Here is a 21185-nt window from a genome sequence, read left to right as displayed (position 1 = left end):
TGCATGCACAAGACCCCCCCCCACACACACACACACAGTAGTAAAACAATGCAGTTTCTGTTTCCATGTTAGTGTGAGTGAGACATCTCAGAGTCAATACCATTAAAAATAAAGATTGGTGGGATCCCGCCCCACTAGGAAAAGAGAGAGACAGGCTGGGTGTATGGCTCGACCTGCCAGTGCCCATGTTCAGTGGGGAAGCAATTACAGAAGCCAGACCTTCCACCTTCTACACCCCATAATGATCCTGGGTCCATACTCCCAGAGGGATAAAGAATAGGAAAGCTGTCAGGGGAGGGGATGGGATATGGAATTCTGGTGGTAGGAATTATGTGGAGTTGTACCCCTCTTATCCTATGGTTTTGTCAGTGTTTCCTTTTTATAAATAAAAATTTAAAAATTGACTAGTTAATTAAAAAAAAAAGATTGAATGGGATTATAACTGAAAATGAACTAAGCTCAGCACAGCACAGAGTTAAAACACACACACACTTCACCACCAACAAGTATAAGCCAATTAAAAACGATTATTTTGGGGGCAGAGTGGTAGTGCAGTGAATTAAGCACACATGGCCCAAAGCACAAGGATCCCAGTTTGAGCCTCAGCTCCCCATCTGCAGTGGAATAATTTCATACGCAGGTCTGCAAGAGTCTATCTTTCTCTTCCTCTCTGTCTTCCCCTCCTCTCTCGATTTCTCTCTGTCCTATCCAACAACAGTGATAACAACAATAACAATAACAACAAGGACAATAAGGGCAACAAAAGTGGGAAAAAGTGGCTTGTAGGAGCAGTGGATTAATAGTATAGGCACCGAGCTCCAGCAATAACACTGGAGGCAAAAAAATAAAAGACTACTTCACCAAGGTCTCACAAGGAAATTTTTAATTATTATCAAAATGTGTAAGGTATGTTGTGATATAAATGTCAATATGTGTAATATTATATAAAAATATATTTTAAACTAAAGCAGCACTGCCCAACTCTAGCTTATGGTGGTGTCAAGGATTGAACTTGGTACCTCAGGCATGAAAGATTTTTGCATAATCACTGTGCTAGCTCCCTAGTCTAAGAATTTCTAATGATAAGTGAATGGAAAAGCAATGTGTGAAGCTTGGAGTCTTGTGGTCATAGGGAATAAAAATATAAATTTTAATTTATATATCCCTGATTTTGTTACTGAGCAGTAGGATAAAATGAACAACATTTTCAAGACAAATACTATTTCTCACTTTCTTTTTTTAAAATTTTTTAATATTTATTTATTTTCCCTTTTGTTGCCCTTTTTATTGTTGTTGTAGTTATTACTGCTGTTATTGATGTCGTTGTTGTTGGATAGCACAGAGAGAAATGGAGAGAGGAGGGGTAGAGAAAGACTGACACCTGCAGACCTGCTTCACCGCTTGTGAAGCGACTCCCTTGCAGCTGGGGAGCCAGGAGCTCAAACCAGGATCCTTATGCTGGTCCTTACGCTTCGCACCATGTGCGCTTAACCCACTGCACCACCACCAGACTTCCTGTTTCTCACTTTCAAACCACTTTATTCTGGAAGTTTCAGAGGAGAGGCTGGCTTTCTTAATCTGCTTGTTTGAGGTGAAAAGTATTTCACACCTCTCTGCCCCATGATATTGTCACTTTATCCCAACATGACTGGTCACTGAATGTGGGACATCTGAGAATGGATCAGATTGGTTATCAATCTTTCATTTTCACTAAAACAAATGTTAAAAACAACTGAGGAGAAATACCACAAATGTGCTCTTTCTGAGGAAAATGCTCAAGAAAGTACTCTAATGCTAAAGAAAGTACTCTGACCAAAGACAAAATCAGAGTACATATGTAAATTAAGGGGAAGAAACATATAAGAAATTACAGTGAACAATGAATGTCTCAATATTTCATTACATGTAAATTTAAATGGATTTAGATTAAATCTAAATGATTAATGGTAATTTGAGAATTGAAGAAAGAGACATATACTATAGAAAAAAAAACCCAACAAAAGCCTGGAAATAAACTCAAGTACTATTTAAGTAAAACTATGGGTTAGTGGACAGGTGATAGAAAGAGTTATCCTCAGTGGTATCCCATCATGAGGGAGGAGACTTTATAAAGAATGACCCAGACATCAGTATATAGCAATAGAGAATTATAAATTGAAAAATAATTGCCAAAGTATAGGGAGAGACAAAATGGGCAGAATGAAGACACATATAAGAGCTATTGTGGCTGGGCAGTGGAGTACCTGGTTGAGTGCACATGCTACCATGCTCAAGGATCTGGGATCAAGCCCCTGGTCTACATCTGCAGGGGAGAAGCTTACTGAGTGTCAAAGCAGTGCTGTAGGTATCTCCTTCTCTCTCCTCATCTCCGTCTTCCCATTCCTCTCTTTAGCTCTCTGTCTGTATTGAATAAATCAATTAAAAAATATCTTATCCTATGTTTTTTGTCAGTGTTTCCTTCTTATATATAAAAAAATAAAAATAAAAATATTTTAAAACAAAGAACTTCTAAGAGAAAAAGAAATTTTTTCTTCCAGAGCACTGCTCAACTCTTGCTTATGGTAAGACAGGGCATTGAACCTGTGATTTTAGAGCCTCAGGTGTTAAAAACCTTTTATGCTATTCCCTACCAAAAGGGGGACAATTTAAAATAAGATGAAAATGAATAATACTAAGTATGTTACTATGATACTCTGATAAATGCAAGCTATTTGACTCCTATCACAGTCTAAGAGGAGTTGGTAAATATATTAAACAATATGTAAGGAAAAACCAGGAGAATGAAGTAAAATATAAAAAAGGATCTAAAATATTTTATGAGATAAATTGTAATGTAAATTTAAAATTATTAAATGGAAAAACATATACAATAAAAATAAAAGGTAACATTGACAAAGGAAATATAATAATAACTATAAACATTATAGCTATAAACTTATATGCATCAAATAACATACTACAGCAAAATGTTTAAATCAGAATGCCCTATCAGTATAAGGAAAAAACAAACCTTGATATTAAAAGTAAAACTTATTTGTCCAGAGGGGGAGGTTTTGATATAGTTCTTTTGGAGTTGATCAAATAGATAAAACCCAAGAGCATTAGAAAAACTGGGCAACAAAGTCATTAAGTTTAATTTATAGATAGCCACCAAACACTTATAATAATTGGTTAAGTATATGGCCACAAAGAAAACTACTAAGTTGTAACTAGCACACAATTTGCTGGTGTTAAATATTTTCAGACCAAAATTCATAGATATCAGAAACCAAACACCAAAATAAAATTTCCAAAATTGTAACCACTTGAATAATATAACAAGAAATATACCTTGATTCTGTCCCCTTGATCCAAAGAGACAAACCAGCTAACTCTAAAGCTGAATAAGGCAAATAGAAACTTAAGAAAACAAACTATTTCATGTTAAAATAGGATCTGGATGTCATGTCAATTTTTGAAAACCTATGAAAAAAGGTTAGAAATATTGCTGTCTTGCTATTCCCCAACTATGGCTGATCTGATTTCATAGAAGTTACTGACTTTCACTGTCTTTGAGATATTTTACAACTTTGTAGGTTATAGAAGCACTTAATAATGAAAATAATAAGCCCACAAGAGTGTAAACAGACTTTGTCTGGTGGAATGCAGGTGATTATTGCCCTGAAGCTACCCACTAGTCTTTGCATCTATCTGTAGATTCATTACAACATTCCTTGTTGCCTCTGTTAAGTACACACTCATAGAAGTCTCCTTTGAAGCTGTTGCAACATCTCACCCATTAATGAGTTTCTTTATTATTTTCTAAGATTTCATTTATTCATGAACTGAAGATAGGGAGAGAACCAGAACATCACTTTGGCACATGGGATACTGGGGACTGAATTTGAAACCTAATGCTTCCAAGTTCATTGTCCCAAGCTCTCCCTCATTAATTACTGAACTTAAAACTCAAAGACATACATACTTATATTTGTGTGTAGTTGTGATTTTAATTTAAAATTATCACTTAAAAGGTAAAGTCATCATGGAAAATAGTTTTAAGTTCCTCTCTCTTTCCTTTTTTTTTTTTTAATTAAAAGAAATTTTTATTACCAGAACTGTTCAGCACTGGTTGATGGTGGTACCTGGGGTTTAACCTGGGACCTCTGGTACCTTAGGAACTAAAGGTTATTGTATAAACTGCTGTGCTACTTCACCTGACTGTAAATACTCTTATTATTAAAAACTGAAATGAGATAACTTGAAGCAAGAAATCAGAATAACAAAATGAACTGAAAAAAAGAAAGCAGAAGAAATAATAGAAATTAAAGTTGAAATAAGTTAGATGATGGAGAGCTAAAGAAATAATTACTCAAAGAAAAAAGTTTACTTGTACTTTAACATGAAGGATTAATATCCTTAAAAATGTTTAATGGGCATTTTCTAAGATGTTCAGAATATGGTTTTGTCACAAGAATACATCCCTTCCTCATCATATGAGGCTTCCTCACCTCTCCTTAGAGTCTCAGACCCAGATCTTACTCCATCATTTAGAATATAAATCCTCAGTCTGTCTCATTTACTTTAGAATTTATAACCATGTAAGATTTCCATATTTATATAATTAAAACTTTAATTTTTCTCCTGTTAATCTGCCTGCTGTTAGTGTTTGATTGGCCATTATAAGAAGAACCAAGGGGCCGGCTGGTGGCGTACCTGGTTGAGCACACATGTTACAATGTGCAAGGATCCAGGTTCAAGCCCCTGGTCCCCACCTGTAGCTTTGCGAGTGGTGAAGGAAGGCTACAGGTGTCTCTCTGTCTCTCTCAGACAGAGCAGTGGTACAGCAATGCAGATATATTTTTCTCCTTCAAAAAAAAGTATTAAAATGAAATACAACAGACTTCATCAGTAAAGGAAAAAAAAATCACTGTCTGAAGGTGGATGACTACATGTGGAGAGAGAACATGATGGGAGGGAGAGTAAGACTTAAGTAGAGATGTGACACTACATTGCTATTAGCAACACATTGGTAATTGCTTTAAATATCCCCGCCCTAATCCCAGACTAGGGCTCTGTTTAAGGGGCATCAGGTGTCATCACCCTCCCCTGCAACTCACAACTCACCTAATAAAACAAGAAGCCAAGTAGGTGGGCAAAAGAAAAAAGCCTGTTCCAGATGATCAACACATAATAATGCAGATCTAGAGAAGTTATCAGAGAAAGAATTTAGGAAATACATTGTCAGGAAATCTGAAGAAATATAAAGCTCTCAACATGAAGAAATAGATTAAAAAAGAAATCCACAGTCTTAACTTGACATAAAAACAGAGCTACAGGATGTGAAGCTCACTTTGATGCATTCCAATCTCAAATGGGAAGTTAAAGAAATAGGTTCACCTATGTAGAAGAGAGAATATCAGGAATAGAGTACAAAAATGGTTACATCTTTTTTTTTAACTTCAAAGTAGAAAAAATGTTTAGGAAAACTGAAGCAACTGTTGGAGAAACTGAAGACTCTATTAGAAAGGGAAATATCAGGCTTGCATCGAATCTAGGAGAGGAGAGAAGGGAGCAGAAATAATAATAATAGTGAAAAAATTTCCAAATTTGTGGTATGTCAGGATGTAGATATTCAGAAAGCAAACTCTTAAATTCCTAAACTCAAATAGACTACCAAGGAAAATAAGTAAGTTACTAATAAAAGCAACACAGTCAGACTCTCATCAGACATTTTTGTAGGAACCTGAAGGGCAGAATAAAGTGAAATGAAATATTCAAGGTTCTAAAGACATTAAATGCAACTACACATACTTTACTCTGCAATACTATTATTCAAATATGAAGGAGCAGTAAAAACTGTGTCATATATACAACAACTGAAGAAGTTTGCCATTACTCGATCTTCCTTACAAGAGTTACAAATAAAGAAACAAGGAACATTTAACTCTAGACAAGGTGGTATATAGTAAAAAAGACACAGAAACACATGCCATAGAAATGATATAACTTGGGGCTGGGTGGTGGCACACCTGGTTGAATGCACATGTTACGGTGCACAAGGACCTGGGTTCAAGCCCCTGGTCCCCACCTGCAGGGGGAAAGCTTTGCAAGTGGTGAAGCAGGGCTGCAGGTGTCTCTCTCTCTCTCTCTCTATCTCCCCATTCTCTCAGTTTCTGGCTGTCTCTATCCAATAAATAAAAATAATTAAATAATTAAAAAATGATATAACTTGGGGCTGGGCAATGGTGGTGCACCTGGTTAAGTGCACATGCTACCATGTGCAAGGACCTAGGTTCAAGTCACTGGCTTTCACCTACAGTGGTGAAGCAGTGCTGTAGGTATCTCTCTTTCTCTCTTCCTCTCTATATCCCCTTCATTTATTAAACTTTCACTGTCACTTCCAAAATAAATAAATAAATAAATAAGTAAATAAATCTAAAAAAAGAAATGAGACAACTTTAAAAAGTACGAAAGAAGCTGTTCAAGTAAAGAATGGTAAGATGAAGACAGTTTCAAGAAGATTCTTATATAAATTGAATGTAACACATATTTAACCACAAAATAAAATGGTGCAGAGCCACATAAAAGTGAAATAAAAAATATGAAAACTACCATGTGACACATACAAGAATTTTGGAAAAAAACAAGTAAAACAGGAAGCAGAAAACAAAAGTAAAACCAGAAAACAAAGTAAAAAATATCACTGAGTAAGTATCACATATGATAATGATCACCCTAACTGTGAATTGAATTTTCAATAGAAAGACACAGAATATCTCAGTGAAATAAAATACATGATCCATCTATTCTATGTCTCAGATAACAAACATACAAAGGAAAGACAAATAGAGGCTCAAAGTGACAAACTGGAGGTAGAAGTTCCAGGCCAACAATAAAGAAAACAAACAAACAAACAAACAAAAAACAAGAAAAGCTATTCTGATTTCAAATAAGATAGACTTTCAGGCAAAGAAGTTACTAAGAGACACAGGTGAACCCTATATAGTGTTTAACAGATCAATCCAACAAGAAGGTATCACCATTATCAATATATTTGTTCACTTATGTGAAACAAGTTTTATCTGACCTCAAAGGAGACAATAATAGCAACAGAAGGACAGTAGAAGATATTGCTGTGACACATACACAGCAAGAGGCTGGTCATCACAATAATAAATTAACAAGGAGATAGAGACTTTAAATGAAACTATATTGAAATGGACTCAACAGATTCACACAGGATATTCCATCCCAAATGAAATGAATACACATTCTTCTCAAGTACATATGGAACATTCCCAAGGACTGACTACATGTTTGAACACAAAGACAGCCTCATAAAAAGTAACTTTCTGCAATAACTATCTATTGCCTTCTTAAACCCCAAGACAATAGGAACCTCCCGCTTCCTCTATAGAGCCTGTATTTCCCCAAGTCCTGGAACCTCTAGGGTGGGGCTCACTTTCCTGCATGCTTCTCTCAATTCATACCAATTGATATTGCATCTGCTGATCCCAACCTAATCAACACAATGAGTACCACCTCAGCATGCTTCACATCAGACTGTGTCCAGAGAATCAGGCATGGAATGTCAATCCTTCAGCCTCATTACTTAGGTGAGAACTTTCCTTTCTCATAGAATTCTCTAACTCCATTCCAGGTGGTTCATTTCCTAAAAAAGTCCCCAAACCGAGATACAGACCAAGTCCCATGAGATATGGCATATGTTCACATGTATCCATAAATTGGGGCAAAATATATACCTGAAAGCAAAAGTACACAATAGTCTGCAGTGAGTCAGTATAAAAGTTCATAATGAAATAGTTCTTACTTAGACTTAAATATCCTCCTCACCTACTTCCTATTACACTTCCCTCACTCACTCCAAAGCTAACCTTATCAAAGCAAGAACTGCAAAAGTTGAATAAGGGCAAGAGACGGGCATATTTTAATGATGACATTTTAGTCACTATCAGGTCACCCCATCCACTGGGGCCCTAGTCAGGGAGTCCTGAGATTCCCAAACAGACATGATGGGCCTAAACTTCAAATAAATCCCTCTCTCTATTGTTACTGGTCTTCTCTATCAGCAACAATACAATAGACTCCTTTGTGGGCCCCCATAGGACCTTGCCCTCAACCTGGATCAACAACGGTAGAAAATGTTCCATTCTCTGAAGGGAGGATAGACAAAATACTCTGTTACACTTGAGGAAGATGGGTCCTGAAATTGGGGCAGCTTGAATCCCAACTCTCCAGATCCCTGCCTCACTATGGAAAGACAGAAAAAGGCTGAGAGTATGGATTGACCCACCAATGCCCATATCCAGTATAAAAGCAATTACAGAAGCCAGACCTACCACCTTCTGCACCCCATAATGCAAAGAACTATTACGTATCCTCCTCAAACTTCCAAAAACCCTGAAGTAGAAAAATATACCTAAATAGATCTAATGAATATAGATATAAAGATCCTCAGCAAAATTTTGACAAGTCAAACAGAACAACATATTATGAGAACATTCTACCAGACCAAGTCAGATTCATCCCTGGGAAAGAAGGATTGTTCAACATATACTGATCTATCAGTGTAACACACCATATCAATGAAAAGAAAGATAAAAATCACATGGCTACGTCAGTTGGTGCTGTAAAGACATGTGACAAGATCCAACACTCAATTTGTGATAAATACCCTTATGACACTGGGAAAAGAAGGAAAGTTCCTTGACATAGTAAAGGTCAGATATAGCAAACCCTTGGCTAACGTCATCCATTATTGTAAAAATGGAAAGCTCTTTTTCTAAAATTGAGACTTTGACAAGGATGCCAACTCTCACCAGTTCTATTCAATATTGTCCTAGAAGTTCTTCCTAGTAATAATGGATTATGGGTCAGAAGAGACATCAAAGGAATCCATATTGGAAAGGAAGAAGTTAAACTAATCCTATTTGCAGATGACATGATAATATACTTAGCGAATCCTAAAGATTCCACTCCAAAACTGCTAGAAATCATCTATAAGTTCAATAAAGTATCAGGATACAAAAGCAATGCACATAAATCTGTGTTGTTCCTATATACAAATGAAGAGTCTAAGAAAGGGAAATGAAGGAAGCAATCCCATTTACAACTGAACCCCCAAAGATGAAATGCTTTGGAGTGAATCTAACAAAAGAGGTCAAGGATCTTTATGATGAAAACTACAGGACATTGTTAAAAGAGAGTGTGACACAAAGAAATGGAAGAATATCACTTGTTCAGATTGGAATAATAAATATTACCAAAATGGTCATCCTCCCAAAAGCAATTTATAGATTCAAGTCAATCCCTATTAAAATCTCAGTGATGTCACTATCAGGCCATTCCACCAGCTGGGGCCCTATTCGGGGAGTCCTAAGTCTCCCAAACAGACTTGATGGGCCTAGACCTCAAATAAATCCCTTTCTCCATGGTTTCTGGTCATCTCTATCAGGAACAACAAAATAGACTCCTTTGTGGGCCCCCCTAGGACCTTGCCCTCAACCTGGATCAACAATGGTAGAGAATGTTCCATCCTCTGAAGGGAGGATAGACAACATACTCTATGATACATCTGAGGAAGATGGGTTGATACTGGGGCAGCATGGAATGTTCCTACTCATGAACACAAAATGTGAGCTCACCCCACACCTATGGACATCTAATCTTTGATAAGGGGGGCCAAAGCATTAAATGGAAGAAGGAGGCTCTCTTCAATAAATGGTGCTGGGAAAACATGCAGAAGAGTGAAATTGAACCACTTTATCTCACCAGAAACAAAAATCAACTCCAAATGGATCAAAGACCTGGATGTTAGACCTGGATGTTAGAAACAATCAAATACTTAGAGGAAAACATTGGTAAAACACTTTCCCACCTATACCTCAAGGACATCTTTGATGAAATAAACCCAATTGTAAGAAAGACTAAAGCAGAAACAAACCAATGGGACTACATCAAATTGAAAAGCTTCTGCACATCCAAAGAAACTATTAAACAAACAAAGAGACCCCTCACAGAATGGGAGAATATCTTCACATGCCATACATCAGACAAGAAACTAATCACCAAAATATATAAAGAGCTCAGCAAACTTAGCACCAAAAAAAGCAAATGACCCCATCCAAAAATGGGCTGAGGATATGAACAAAACATTCACCTCAGAGGAGATCCAAAAGGCTAACAAACATATGAAAAACTGCTCTAGGTCACTGATTGTCAGAGAAATGCAAATTAAGACAACATTGAGATACCACCTCATTCCTATTAGAATGGCATACAACAAAAAGGACAGCAGCAACAAATGCTGGAGAGGCTGTGGGGACAGAGGAACCCTTTTGCATTGCTGGTGGGAATGTAAATTGGTCCAGCCTCTGTGGAGAGCAGTCTGGAAAACTCTCACAAGGCTAGACATGGACTTTCCATATGATCCAGTAATTCCTCTCCTGGGGTTATACCTCAAGGACTCCATAACACCCAACCAAAAAGAGGTGTGTACTCCTATGTTCATAGCAGCACAATTCATAATAGATAAAACCTGGAAGCAACCCAGGTGCCCAACAACAGATGAGTGGCTGAGAAAGCTGTGGTATATATACACAGTGGAATACTATACAGCTATCAAGAACAATGAACCCACCTTCTCTGACCCATCTTGGACAGAGCTAGAAGGAATTATGTTAAGTGAGCCAAGTCAGAAAGATAAAGATGAGTATGGGATGATACCACTCATCAACAGAAGTTGAGAAAGAAGATATGAAAGGGAAACTAAAAGCAGGATCTGACTAAATTGAAAGTAGGGCACCAAAGTAAAAACCCTGTGGTGAGGGGTAGACATGCAGCTTCCTGGGCCGGTGGGGGGTGGGGGTGGATGGGTGGAATGGGACACAGTCTTTTGGTGGTGGGAATGGTGTTTCTGTACACTCCTAGTAAAGTGTAGTTATATAAGTCACTAGTTAATTAATATGAGAGGGGGAAAATTAATTGTATATCTCGAAGTTTTTAAAACACAGACTGAGTCTTTTTAATATATAGGCTGTGTATCTGATATGCGGACTCTCTCAAAAGCCTAGACCAAGTAGATCAGAAGCAACCAATGGCACAGCTATATATAAGATGCTGGGTACTATACAGCAAACCCTAACAAAAGGACTTTTCAAAGTTAACCCAATTACCAAATAATGTGATGAAAACATTAACTATCCATTGTCTTTTTGAACCCTAAGACAGCAGGAACCTCACATCTCCACTATAGAGCCTATATTTCCCCCAGTCCTGGAACCTTAGGATAGGGCCCACTTTCCCACGTGCCTCTCCCAATCCATATCAAATAATATTCCATCTGCCGATTGCAACCTAATCAACACAACAATTGCCACCTCAACATGCTTCAGCTCAGACTGTGTCCAGAGACTTCACGTGTGGAATGACAACCCTTCAGCTTCATTACTCGGGTGAGACCTTTCCTTTCACAGTATTCTCTAATTCCATCCCAGGTGGTTCACTTTCTAACAAAGTCCCAAAATGTAGATATAGACCAGGTTCTGTGCGAGAGAGCTTATGTTCACACGTATCCATAAACTAGCGCAAAATATATACCTGAAAGCAGAAGTACACTAGAGTTTGCAGTGAGTACCCCCCTAACACTTCTTCTCCACTATTCCAACCTTTGGGTCCATGATTGCTCAACAATTTGTTTGGCTTTGTATGTTAACTCTCTTTTCAGCCACCAGGTTCCAGATGCCATCAGGATGCTGGCCAGGCTTCCCTGGACTGAAGACCCCACCAACGTGTCCTGGAGCTCCGCTTCCCCAGAGACCCACCCTACTAGGGAAAGAGAAAGGCAGACTGGGAGTATGGATCGACCAGTCAATGTCCATGTTCAGCGGGGAAGCAATTACAGAAGCCAGACCTTCCAACTTCTGCAACCCACAACAACCCTGGGTCCATGCTCCCAGAGGGCTAGAGAATGGGAAAGCTATCAGGGGAGGGGATGGGATATGGAGATTGGGTGGTGGGAATTGTGTGGAGTTGTACCCCTCCTACCCTATGGTTCTATGGTTTTGTTAATTTATCCTTTCTTAAATAAAAAATAAATTAAAAAAAACGTGAGCTCAGATCTAGAGGGATGTAGGCTCCTAAGCTAATTATGGGCCCCAGATCACATCAAATTGATGGGGTTTATAGTAATATTTATACCCCTTTCCCATATTAGGGGGCTACTCTCTTCCCTGATCCAGCTTTCTGGTCCTTTTCCTAGCCATGACTCATCTCCCCAGACAATAATTAGGATTCACCTGCATATCAGATTTCAGGCTCAGACAAAACAAACAAAAAACAAAACAAAACACAAGTATAGCTACAGGCCCTTTGAAATATAACTAAAATATGCCTATTAGCTATCTGCAAAATGGAGGACCCCCCAAGCTTCACCTGCATTATTCCAGCCTTTAGGTCCATAATTGTCCAACAGTTTGTTTGGCTTTGTATATTAACTCTCTTTTCAGCCACCCGGTTCCAGATGCTAGCAGGATGTGACCAGACTTCCCTGGACAGACAACCCCACCAATGTGCCTTGGAGCTCTGCTTCCCCAGAGCCCTTCCCCACTAGGGAAAGAGAGAGACAGGCTGGATCGACCTGTCAACGCCCATGTTCAGCGTGGAAGCAATTACAGAAGCCAGACTTTGCACCTTCTGCATCCCACAATGATCTTGGGTCCATACTCCCAGAGAGTTAAAGAGTAGGAAAGCTATCAGGGGAGGGGTTGGTATACAGAGGTGTGGTAGTGGGAACTGTGCGAAGCTGTACCCCTCTTATCCTATGGTTTTGTCAATGTTTCCTTTTTATAAATAAAAAATTTTTAAAAAGAAAAAACAAGAAAAAATATATCTCAATGACATTCTTCAAGAAAATTGAACAAGTTATTCAAAACTGTGAAACCACACACACACACACACACACAGAGACACACACACACAGACACACACACACAGACACACACACACACAACCATGAAAAGCAAGCCTGAGAAAAAATATGGAAAATAGAGGTACTACACTCTTTGACTTCATTTTTAAAATTTTTAAAATATATTTATTTTCCCTTTTGTTGCCCTTATTGATGTTTTTATTGTTGTTGTGGTGGTTGTTATTGATGTTGTTGGATAGGACAGAGAGAAATGGAGAGAGGGGGAAAGACAGAGGGGGGAGAGAAAGATAGACACCTGCAGACCTACTTCACCGCTTGTGAAGTGACTCCCCTGCAGGTGGGGAGCCGGGCACTTGGCTGGAAAGATCCTTAGCCGGTCCTTGCGCTTCGCACCACGTGCGCTTAACCCACTGTGCTACTGCCTGACTCCCTAACTTCGTTTTATAATACAAAACCGTAGTAATTGAAACAGTGTGGGACTAGAACAAAAATGGGCACTCAGATCAATGGAACAGAAGAGAGAGCCCAGAAATAAAAATACACATATACAGCCACCTAATAAATGGTAAAAGGACCAGAACCATTTAGAGGAAGAAGACTTCATCAGTAAATGGTCCTGGGCAAACTGGACAACCATATAGACAGAAATGAAATTAGAGGGGCCAGGTGCTAAGTACCTGGTTGAGCACAAATGTTACAATGTACAAGGACCCTGACCCACCTGCAGGAGGAAAGCTTTGCAAGTGGTGAAGCATTGCTGCAGGTGTCTCTCTTCCTCTCTGTCTCTCCCTTACCTCTCAATTTCTGGCTGTCTCTATGTAATAAATACATAAAGATAATAAAAAATTTTTTTTAAAAGAAATGAAACTATACCACTACTTAAAATCATATATCAAAAATAACTCAAAATGGATCAAAGACCTGGATGTTAGACTAGAAACGACAAAATATACAGAAGGAAACATTGGTGAAACACTTTGAGATCTTAATGTCAAACATATATTTAGAGACTCACCCTGTGGGTAAGTGAAACTAAAACAAATTCAACTAAATGGGACTGCATTAATTTGTAAAACCTTCTACATACTGAAAGAAAACTCTACAGGAATAAACAAGAAACTCAGTAACCAGAGAAGATACTGGGTTGTCACAAAAGTCTTGATGCACTTATGCATAGAAAAATCTAGAAAAATGATTTTTCTGACAACCTAATATTTGCACATCTGACAAGGGATTGATACCAAACACCTGCAAAGAACTCATGCAGCTTAACAACAGCAACAGCAGTAGCAACAACAAAGGCTAAATAACCCTATAAAAAAGGTGGGCAAAGGATCTGAACAAACAGTTTTCTAAAGAAGAGATTCTTATGGCCCACAAAAATAAGTAAAAATTCTCCACTTGTTAGAGAAATGCAAATTAAAACTGCACTGAGACACCTCCTCACACTTAGGAGAATAGTTTATATTATCAAATCAAGAAATGTCAAGTGTTGACAAGGATGTAAATAAAAAGGAACTCTGATACACTGTTGGTGGGAATAGAAGCTGGTACACTCCCTCTGGAGAACAGTATGGAGAGTTCTCAGACAAATTAAAATGGAGATACATGATAATACAACAATACCACTTCAAGGTATATATACAAAGAATGTAAAAACACAAATTGAAACGGACATATGCACCCCATGTTCATAACCATGTTATTCACAATAGCCAAGGACTGTAGACAGTCTAATGTCTCATAACTAGATAAAGTTATGGAACATACACTCTATGGAATACTACTCTGTAATTAAAAAAAAACATGATGTGTGTCCTTTAAGACAAAATGAATGGAAATTGAGGTGATTACGCTTAGGGAAATAAGTGAGGTGAAAATAACTACTATATGGTCTCATTCATATGTGGAATACAGAGAATTGAAATACATAAACATGGAGAGAGAAGAAAGAAAAGGCAGTCAAACTGTCTCTAAAACTTTGTGAGATAGGTAGGGTTAGATAGCATAAAGGTTATGCAAAGAGACTCTCATGCCTCCAAAGTCCCAGATTTAATACCCTGCACCATTATAAGCCAGAGGTGCCCTGTTAAACAACAACAACAACAACAACAAATCTTTGTGAAAACTATAGCGGTTATGGAAGCAATGAACTTTGGTGATGAGTGCAATATGGAACTATTCCTATGTAATATTTAAACCATTATTAAATCACTAATAAAAAGATTACACACACACACACAGAGGGGAGAGAGAGAGAGAATTTAAGGTTGACTTGGGAGATGACACAATGGATGAAGTGTTGGACTCTTAGGTATGAGATCCTGAGTTTGATCCTTGACATTGCATGTGCCATAGTGATTTAATGGTTCTCTCACTGATAAATACATATTTTGAAAAGAAAACCTTTGGGCCAGATGGTGGTGTCTCCACTTGAGTGCATGTTACAATGTGCAAGGACCTGTGTTCAAGCCCCTGATCTCCACCTGCAGGGAAGAGCATTCTAAGCAATAAAGCGATGCTGTAAATGTGTGTCCTTATCTATCTGCTCTCTTGATTTCTCTCTCTAGCTTATAAAAATTTTTTTGAAAAGAAAATGTTTAAAAAACTCAAAAGTAATAAGAAAGCTGAGAGAAAAAAAGCCAAAGATTATAAAATAGTTTGGCAGGAATGCTAAATTGTAAAGCTACAGTTTTGAAAATTTAGAGCAAAGTGAATGATTTTTTTTCCCAAAAGGTAAATTACAAACATTGATCTAGATGAGACATAAAGCCTAAGACTAGTAACTACAGAAAAGTTGGAAAGTTTGTTAAAGATGTACAATAAAGAAAGACATCAGTAGGGAGTGGGGCGGCAGTGTAGCAGGTTAAGCGCAGGTGGCGCAAAACGGAAGGGCCCGTGTAAGGTCCGAGCCCCCGGCTCCCCATCGCAGGGGAGTCACTTCACAGACAGTGAAGCAGGTCTGCAGGAGTCTATTTTTCTCTCCTCCTCTGTGTCTTCCCCTCCTCTCTCCAATTCTCTCTGTCCTAACCAGCAACGACCTCGATAACAACAGAAGGGAATAAATAAATAAATATGTATAAAAAAGGACATCAGTACGGGAAATAAATAATACCTAAAAATAGTTAACTATTGCTGGTCATTGAAAAAAAAAGCCCCAATTTACTTTCAAAGTAACATAACTTAAAACATAGACAGTAGTAAAAGTCAGAGTACAACAAAGAGTGGCTTAAGAGGGGGCACAGGGATTTTGGCATTGGATCCTCAAAGATGAGTTCCCAAGTCTGACCCCCAGCACTGTATATGCTGGAATGTCTGGCTCTTGCTTCTTTATTTCCCCATTAATGAATAGATATATCAAAAGAAAACAGCAAAAAAACACATATCATACATATAGTCATAAAAATTTAAATAAAATATTATCAAATGAAACCCCCAAATGCATTAAAAGAATAATAACCAACCAAGGTTAGTTTTAGTAATACAAAATGGTTTAATACCAGGCTATGTGCCTCACTAATTCACTTTATCAATAAATTTAGGTGTGAAACCCAAACAGTTATGTCAAGAGATTTTTGACAAAATTTAGTAGCCCAGGGCTGGGGAAATAGTGTAATGGTTATGCAAAAAGACTTTCAAGCCTGAGGCTCTGAGCTCCCTGGTTCGATCCCCATTATACCTTACGCCAGAGCTAAGCAGTATTCTTCTTTCCTCTCTCTCTCTCCCTCTGTCTGTGTGCATCTCTTTCATTAAAAATAAATAAATAATAAAAGACTCTGGGGTGGGTGGGGGGGGAGAGTATAGGTTCAAAAAGGATGACAGAGGACCTACTGGGGATTGTATTGTTATGTGGAAAATTAAGAAATGTTATGCATATACAAACTATTGTATTTACTGTCAAATGTAAAACATTAATCCCCCAATTAAAAAAATAAGTTAAATATACATATTTTGGGTGGGGGGTAGATAAAAAAAAACAAAACCTCATGTCTGAGATTCCAAAGTCCCAGGTTCAATCATCTGTCCCACCATAAGCCAAAAATGAGCAGTGCTCTGGCAAATAAATAAATAAATATGAAAAATTAGTGACCTAACCTGATACAAAAAATCTAAGTGAAAACTGCAGTGAAAGTAAATGACCTAAGTACTATAAAGGAACTATTATTTGAAATTAAATTGAGAAATCCTAAAGACATCCTAGTTAAAATTAGGAATGGCACAGGGATGTCAGCTGTTATCAACATTGTTCAGAAGCTCTGGAAAAAGTAATGGGCTAAGAACACAAAGCATGTAGTGTAAGCATTGCAAGGGAAGATACAAAGCAACATGGAAATGAGACAACTCTATCATCACCATTATAAATCACAATTTTCACACACTAAATAGTCATTGTCAAGAAACAAGAATTTTAGCTGGATTATGTCAATATAAATATACTATTCCTTATCTTGCACAGATAAATATTTTAAAATGGAATCAAATTCTATGTATAGTTCCCATAAAGCTACATACTAAAAAGAGAACACAGAACTTACATGGTAAGAGTATAGGAAGAAAATTGACTACTTTAAAAGACAACATTTACAATACAAGTTAATAAAAGTTTTTGGTAAAATATTTAACATTAAAAATTACTCTTTTCATAAGTTCATATATCACACTGCTACAGTCCTAATCAAAATTGTCAGAAGACTTTTTTTTAAGAGGATGAGAAGAAATACTAGATAAAATGATAGATTATTTGGGAGAATGACTAAGAATTGCTATGAAAATTTTTGGAAAAAGATAACAACATGGAGGTCTTATAAGTAAAATAGATATTTCAACTTGCTATAATGTTAATATAATATGTGATCATTGCAAGATAGAAAAGGACAGTTTCTGGAAACAGATCCAAGTAAATTAGAAAATGCATTTTGTGGGCGGGGCGGTAGCGCGGCTGGTTAAGTGCACCTAGCTGCGCAAGTGCAAGGACTGGAGTGAGGATCCCAGTTACAGCCCCAGGCTCCCCACCTGTGGGGGTTGGGGGGCATCGCTTCACCCGAGGTGAAGCAGGTCTGTAGGTGTCTTTCTCTCCACCTCTCTGTCTTGCCCTTCTCTCTTGATTTCTCTCTGTCCTATCCAACAACAACAACAGCAACAATGACAACAATAACAACAATAAACAAGGGCAACAAAAGGGAAAAAATAGCTTCCAGGAGCAGTGAATTGGTAGTGCAGGCACTGAGCCCCAGCAATCGCCCTGGAGGCAAAAAAAAAGCATTTCATTTCTGAGAAAAAAACCCCAGTATTTTATTTATTTTTATTTTTTCCAGAGAACTACTTAGCTATGGCTTAATGTGGTACAGAGGACTGAACCTGGGTCCTTGGAACCTTAGTCATGTGAGTGAGTCTCTTTGCATAACCATTATGCTATCTCTTCCATCCTATAATATGTTATTTGAAAATAGTCCTGCTAGCTGTGAAGAGTCAAACTCCTACATCACATATATTTAATTTCAGGGGAAGAGAACACTATTCTAGAAAAACACTATTCTAGAAAAACACTATTCTAAAACACTGTTCTAAAAACACTATTCTAGAAAATTCAAAACGAAGTAACAGAAGTACCAAACTTCATATACAGATATTTTCATATGATAATGGCACCGTAAGAAAAAAAAAAGTCAAAAGACAAAGGATAGGAGAGAAAACTCAGCAATATATGGAAGATGTAGAATTCATAGCACCATGTTCCCAACAACTCACAGAGCAAGGTGAGAGAAAAGGAGTCTACGCTTCATGGAAGAGTAAAACTCGAATCCTCGAGTCTGCAGAGGTGGTGGGAATGCAGATCAAAGGAAGAGCCAGGAGAAATGCACAAAGACCAGAAAAACTCTTAACACTCATCAGATGGATGAAATCAAAAGACTGATGATATCTAGGATTGTGACAGCTGGGGGCTCACTTCAGATGATGCTACCATTTTGAAGATGTAGTCTTACTTTGGGAAACCCAACCCACAAGAAAAAAAAAATTCAATCTGAAAGCAAAGGATTAGGTAGGATGCTTGCTGTTATAGTTTGGGATGGCAAAAAGAGCAAAACCAACCTAAATATTCACAAACTGGGAGGTGATTGAATAGAGCATGATTTAGGTATTCTGTCACCTTAAAAACAAACTAGAGACAGCTGAATTGACGCATTATATTGCTGATAAGTGGAATGCAAGCAAGTTGAAGAGGAAGTACACAGAGTATATGATTACTTCAAAAATAGGGAAGAAAAAACCTTTTTTATGTTACCTTTCAAATCTATGTATTGTGGTATGAATACAGAAAACATTATTCACCTTGGGTAGAGTAAGATGAGGTGGAGGGGCTAGAGATTATGAATTTGCTTTCTATACAGTTGGGTATATACTGATAGTTTATTGCAAGGAACAGTATTTTGCTGTTGTAGTTTGCTAAAAAATGTCTAAGTATATATGTCTATGTTTGATTATTAGCAAGGGCAATATCTTGCTGTTAATGTAAAGGTATAAAAAGAAAAGGGTAAGACTGGGAAGCGGTACAGTGGATAAAGCTCTGGGCTTTCAAGTATGAGGTCTTGAATTTAATTCCCAGTGTCCCATATGCCTAAGTTCTCTCTTTCTCGCTCTTACTCCTTCATCAACAAATATACAAGTCCTACACACATAATTAGAAGGAAGTTCATCAGAATGATATTTCTCTACATCTGGATAATAAGGTTATTAGTAACTTTTAAAATTAATAATGTGTTTCCTGTATTTTCTACCTTGAATATGCATCTATAATTAGTGGCAAATACTTTATCAACTGGAAAAAAAGTGATATTCTGAGAAATAAAGATGTAGAGAACAGGTTCATGATACTATTCAATAATATTCAGCTAGAATTCAACAACTGAATAATTTCCTGAATATTGGTAAGTTCTGGGAGGGGGTAGACAGCATAATGATTCTGCAAAGAGACTCTCATGCCCAACGCTCCAAAGTCTCATGTTCAATCATCCATAACAACATAAACTAGAACTGAGCAATGGAGTAAAAAAAAAAAAAAAAAAACCTGCAAGTTCTAATAAAATTATTCAAGCTCTAATATAAAATGCTACAAGTTTTTTTCTGTTCCTTACTACGCTATATTTAATAGTTCACTATCATCATTGCTGATATGAAAATAAAGACATTGTGGCAAAGAAAATATGGTGTGTTTTTAAATCATTTAAAAATATTAAGGTCTAAAGAAAGAAAGAAATCAAAATTCCAATAGAACTCTAGATATTTATAAGGAAAACTAACTTTACATGTAGCTTTTCAGCATTGTCATTTTGAATATTAATGCCAAAAAATTGGGGATTAATAACTTTATGTAAAAATCAATCTGTATAACAGTTCTGACAAACTCCATTTGTGTTAGCAAAGAATATAAGTGAGAACAGTTTTTGTAAAAATGTATATAAGCATTCCTCCAACATTTTAAATGTGCCTTTCTCAAGAGTAAGCTGACTTCCTCATCAATCCTTGCTGAGATTTTGTGAGAGTATATTTCATTCATTGTGCATTTATTAGGAGCCCATTATAAGCTGAAGATCATGCAGGAAATTAAAAATCAAGAGGCTACAATCACCCTTTATACTTTTTTATATTATACGAACATGGCTACACTAACCTGCTCTCTGTCACCACCTACCGGTCACACAGCATTTCAATTCAAAGCACAATGAAAATCAGATTACCTACAGTAGGAAAAACCTAGATGCTCCAATTCCACATCTCTGGACTCTAGGACTGTGCATATGTAAATGTCTAAAACCACAGCATCCTAGAAAACTGTGTTAAAGGTTAACAGAACCTGCATGTCACTTGAATCTAAACAGAAATGCCAAACTGGTTTGTTTTAGATGAATGATTGAATGAATGAATGAATGAATGAATGAATGGTCTGGAACACTTTGGGTGCCAGACATATTTATTTTGATAGTGAAGGAGGTAAGACATGTATAATATTTATGTGGACAAAAAAAAACTTGTTTCTTCAAATATTCTTTAATTATATGCTACATTTACTAGGAAGCTATTCATTTTTTGTTCGTTTGCATTAAACAGTTTTGTTTTTGGAAGGGCAGTCAAATATCCATGTAATATTATGTAGAAATGGTTCTTCATGCCAATGAATTTGTATGTGTATTAAAACCCCCAACTCGGGTATTTCAGACTGGAAATTTAAGAGAGGCTGGGAAGTACCATCTACTAC

General features: G+C 37.2%; 1 protein-coding gene across 1 annotated transcript in view; it reads right to left on the bottom strand.

The window, feature by feature from the left end:
* The window catches only part of ZFP64 (ZFP64 zinc finger protein), a 119574-nt gene that overhangs the window by 51548 nt on the left and 46841 nt on the right, over nucleotides 1-21185 (bottom strand). The window lies entirely within an intron of this gene.

Source organism: Erinaceus europaeus, chromosome 1 (genome assembly GCF_950295315.1).
Source record: "Erinaceus europaeus chromosome 1, mEriEur2.1, whole genome shotgun sequence".
In the NCBI taxonomy this organism is placed as follows: domain Eukaryota; kingdom Metazoa; phylum Chordata; class Mammalia; order Eulipotyphla; family Erinaceidae; genus Erinaceus; species Erinaceus europaeus.
This window is presented reverse-complemented; position numbering and strand designations above follow the sequence as displayed.